We start from the raw sequence: 5,034 nt of genomic DNA, 5'->3' as shown, positions 1-5,034 counted from the left end.
CCCATTGCCATCATACATTTTTATTACTCAAGAATATTACACAAACATTTATTGAACACTTACTATGTATCAGACTGGTTCTAAGCACTGGAAACAGTAATGAATGAAACATAATTCCTGTCTTCAGAGAACTTTCAGTATGGTGATTTTTGCTTTGGTGATAGTCAGTTATCCTCAGCCCTGATGATATTCCTGTGTGCTCCAGCACAATCTCACGTCTTCTTTTTGGGAGTATTGGCCTGAGATGAGCCGACTTCCTTCTGCCCTTGCTTGGTGATTATAGTAAATTTCAAGGTGCTTTAGGGTCAGGAAAGTACACGTTGATGATCTTGTAAAAATGATATATATACCTTCTAGGGCATAAAATATTTCTTAACGACAAGAAATTAATTTTTTCATTGGTCACTACATTGTAGGACAGGCATAAATGAAAAAAGCACAGGTTGAGCTCGACACCTTTAAACAGACCTTGAAGTTAAAGAAGAACCTTTAAATCTACTGAGAACAGTTCTTGGAATAATTTAAGAGGTAGTATGGGTGTTTTGTATCCTTGAAAACTCTTTGAATGACAACTTTCTATAGTAGATCATAGTTAACTTTCCCTTACTCAGCTGTTTGTCAAAGACCACAAACTTTTATTCCTGAATTAAGAAGTCTTGTCCCATCACGCTCTGGTTTTATATACCTTTGCCTCTGGAAGGCATTGGAGGGAAGAGGTGTCATTTCAAAAATATCGTTTCTTTAGTCTTCTAAGTTCACTAGGGCCAACAAGCTGGCATTTCTGTGGCTTTATATTTATATTTCAGTGTTTTCCACTAGGTAACATATCTGTTGTAGAAGAGGCAAAGATCTTATAAATTCACTTCGTTGTGTCCAAAAGATAATCCAAGAGACATGTTTGCAGAGGCGTAGTTCTTCATGCTGCTTTTTCATATGGGGAAAAGAAGATGCTGTAAAGGAATTTTATAGGACACCTGACTTGATTTTACTTAAAATGTAGTTTTATCATTAGCTTAATATTAGTTTTTACATTCATGTAAGTAAACTTATGAGGTCTGCTTAAAGAAATTCAAAGTTTTTAGAAATAGTCTTAATTTCAGGTAATTTTACTGTGAATATATTTTATAGTATTTGTGCCAGACTTGAATGCCATCACAGCAGAGACTTTTAAAGACCACTAATGTAGTCTAATCTGTACTTTTCTTGGGTATAAAATGATTGTCACAGTCAGACCATTATTGTAGTATTCTGACACCATTCCTGAGATATCCTGTTATGTGAAATAAAAAAGATAATGACAGTTATTCTAATGATCAGGGTATAATACAGGCGTAATAGGGTATCTCTATTGACCTTTTATAGCTCTCGACCCTTTTCATGAGACTGACATCAGTCATCGTTCTTACCTTTCTGTTTTGCTAACAGGGATGCGAGCTTATTTCAACTCCTGATCAGGACCATACCGACTTTACCAAGTGCCTTGAGGTGCTCCAGAGGAAGATAGAAGAGAAAGACCTACAGGTATGATGCGCAGCTATTTGTTGATTACGTTTTATTGCCACGGGTGTGAACGACCCTGGTTAAAGTTTTCAGTCGTCTAAAATTTTATTTACTTTTTAAAATAAGAAATCATTATTTACTTTTGTGCTGAGTTTTTAGATTCCCTGTCAGGCTTTGTCAGCATATCGAATAAATCTGTTCTTAGCTGCCAGAATATTAACGTATGCACTTAAATCAGAGGTTACAGATTCACACACCTGGCAGTGGTCACAGAGGGGCGAAGTGGACTGTGTATTAAGTCATCAAAACAGGCAGCTCATTTTTAGCCTAAAATGAGAAACTGCTTTCATCTCTGGTTGATTTTCGCCATGCAGAACTGTGTGTTTTCTTTCTATATGTGTGTTTAAATATTGTGTGCTCAAAGCAAACAAATGTGGCCTAGGTTTGGCCCATGGATCATTATTGCAAAATCTTATATAAGCAAATAAAATATTATCAACTTTTCTTTTTTAATCAGAGAAGAGTCTGCTGCTTTTCATTTGTGGACTATTTAAGGTATTCAGTAACGATTTTCACCTAGCATCTAAGTGTTTAATCCCATTAATTATCTAACACATGAGTTTGTATTTTATTGTATTGTACAATATTTCTTGGTACTTGTTGAAATGGTACACAGAATTTTTTAAGTCTGTGTTTAGTGATAGTCAACAAAATTAAGCCTAAAGCATTGAATGACATCTGACCATTATTTTCCAGGCAGGAACAAGAAGTTAAGCTGAGGTGCATGGTCAAATGTGTAATTTTAAACTAAGAACACTAGGGAAACACACCTGTACGTTAGAGCATTCGGATAGAACCAGTGATAGGAGATGATTTCAGCCTGGCTTCAGCAGTCAGGTGAGGCAGGGCAGTCTTCAGACATGGCCCAGTCAGGTCTGTATCTGCTTCGTTGCGGCCTTTGCTCTGCTCCACGGGCTCTGTCATCAGTCTGGCTTCGCCGAGCATCTCCAACAGCCACCTGTAGCAACTGTTTACCCTTTTTCATCCAGGGGGCTTCCAGGAGTGGGGACAGGACAGCCATTAGGCCGCTCTTGGTTTTGGCAAAGGAGGAGGAAAGTGTCTGGATTGTCTTGGACTGGAGCAGGGAGTGGCATTCGTTTACTGACCTCACATAGTCAGACCACGTGGTGGCAGGCTGCGACGCTTGTTGGACAGGCAGCCCTAATGAAAACCCAGCCCCTCACAAGAGCTCCTCAAGGACTCATTCTAGCATGTCTTTACCAAGCTGAGGCAGTAGATCCTTTTCTTCCTTTGAAGAAAAGCCATGTTGACTATCATAACTGATAAGTAGCTCATTGTGCAAACTCAACAATAGTAATTAAGTGAACACTTCACATCACCGTTGTAGCTTGAACTATATACCAAATATATTGTGCTATTTCCAGCAATAAATCGCTATAATTAAATATTTGTTTAATAAAAACAGAACATAGTCTATTGAGAGTTATCTACTTCATCCAGATATAGCTGATATTTTTTAGTTTCTTAGAAGAAAAAATGTAAATCTTCACAACTGAGTTTCAGTTCCCCCAGAGCTTGCACTGAAGTTGTTGAAAATGGGAATGCCATTATGAGACTCATTTGTTGTGTCTGATAGTATCCATAATACAGTGTTTAGTCACTGAATCTCAAAACAATCAATCATGTCTCAAAATCAACAAGACCAAAATCCAGAGAGAGCCTCACACTGGAGAGGAGGGTAATCAGGGGTGTCTGACCTGCCAAACAAATCTGACAGTCTTGACCAATCCACTGGGGAGGCCTGAAGCAAGAGGACCTGATAGAGGACTCCTGCACTGGAGAGAAAGGGCCAGCTCCCTCCGTGCTTAGTCACAGACTGGAGGCTGCCAGGAGTCACAGGCCGTGTGGCCTTGGTGGCATGTCGCGCTGCTTCCCGACGGGGTGGCAGCTGAGTCATCATAGCCAAGTGCCGTCCTCACAACTAGTGATGAGTTCTTTCTGGGGACCGCCGAGGGGTGCGCCTTCGTGCCTGCCGCTGGCCCCCGCCGTGCTTTGGGCCCAGTGCATTCTTCAGCCTCATCTTGTACGACTCTCTCTCTCTCTTCCTAAAATGAGTCTTATTCTCTCCTCCCCACCTTAAGGTGCATTCGCGCATGTTGCTCCTCAAGGACTCATTCTGCGTAGAAGTTTTGGGATGTTTCTTGTGTTTTTCCCTGTCTTTGCCTGGCCCACAGTGGCAGAGTGTGCCTCCGCCTCGTGGAAGACTTCCCTCACCATCCCTTGTCGCTTAGGTTCCGCTACCCCACGTTTCCGTGCCCTCCTCCCTTTTTCCTTCCATAAGGCACTCTGACCATTTGTAGTAATTTCGTTACTTGTTTCTCACTGTTTGCTTGATTCTGTCTCTCTTCCCAGCCTGGCTGTACAGCCCGTGCAGCTGGCATCAGGCTTGTCTTGTTCAGGATCGAACAGTAGCACTGGGCGCCACATTGGACCTGTGTCGCCACTGTGGGAACGCACAGGGCAGTAGCACAGCCAGGGGAAGGCTTTCTCGAGAGGCTGAAGCATATAAACAAATAGGAGTTAGATGGCAGCGGAGAGAAGAGTGTTCAAGCGGAAGAGCCTCAGCCCAGAGAGGATGGGTGGCGCTCCGCGAGCTCCTGCGAGCTTCACTAGGCGTGGTCGGATGAGCTGAAGGCTGCATTGTGCACCGTGGACACCTTCCGAGGTAGCTCTCGTTCCAGCTGAAGAAAGTGGTTGTAGGAAATCTGACCAGATAGAGCATCTTCCGCTTCCACCTGACTTAATGTTTAACGTGGAAGTCCAAGGATGCATCTGATGTAATGTAACGCAAAAGAAAAGCAGGATTACAAAGAGTACAGAGGAAAATAATATGAGATTCCTCCCCATGCATCTTCCTAACGTCATGAGATTATCGTGGGGGCTTCCTAAATTATGCATAAACTGTATCCAAATATCCTTTATCCTTATCCACATAAAAGATCTGATCGAAGTATCATATATTTCCACTTTTTATAAATATGAATTTGTAGCCAAATGTCTATATTTTATAGTAAGATCTGATCTTATCATGTACTTAAAAATGTTAGTTATAACAAATTGAATTAAAGTAGTATTTAATATGTTAAGGAATAATACAGTGTAACATATTAGAACTTTATAGGATTTGGATTAGGATCCATCCTTATCCTAGAGGAGTTTGCTCTCCAGCACATGACATCAATGGAAAGAAAAAAAAAAAAAAGATTTTCCTAAATTACCTCGTTTATTTATTTATCTGTTTTAAAGTTGCTCACACTCAACTTTTATTCTTCTGCAGAAGGATTCTCTGACACATGACTCTGTAACACTTTGCATTTATGCTACCACATTGTAGTTTATATGTAACTGAGTTATGAGTACACCCTCAGGATGCCATTCAGTATGACTGAATCTTCGAGGAGCACATTTATTTTTTGATGCTGTGATGCATGTGAAACCTAAGCCCTGGGATAA

At 40.8% G+C, this 5,034-nt stretch overlaps 1 protein-coding gene across 1 annotated transcript in view; it reads left to right on the top strand.

Moving 5' to 3' along the window:
- The window catches only part of TPK1 (thiamin pyrophosphokinase 1), a 233,342-nt gene that overhangs the window by 95,490 nt on the left and 132,818 nt on the right, over positions 1–5,034 (top strand). The gene's annotated exons all lie outside the window — the stretch shown is intronic.

Source organism: Pteropus vampyrus, unplaced genomic scaffold (genome assembly GCF_000151845.1).
Source record: "Pteropus vampyrus isolate Shadow unplaced genomic scaffold, Pvam_2.0 Scaffold112, whole genome shotgun sequence".
NCBI classification, from domain to species: Eukaryota; Metazoa; Chordata; class Mammalia; order Chiroptera; family Pteropodidae; genus Pteropus; species Pteropus vampyrus.
Note: the sequence above shows the minus strand (reverse complement) of the source record. Positions and strands in the feature narration are given on the sequence as shown.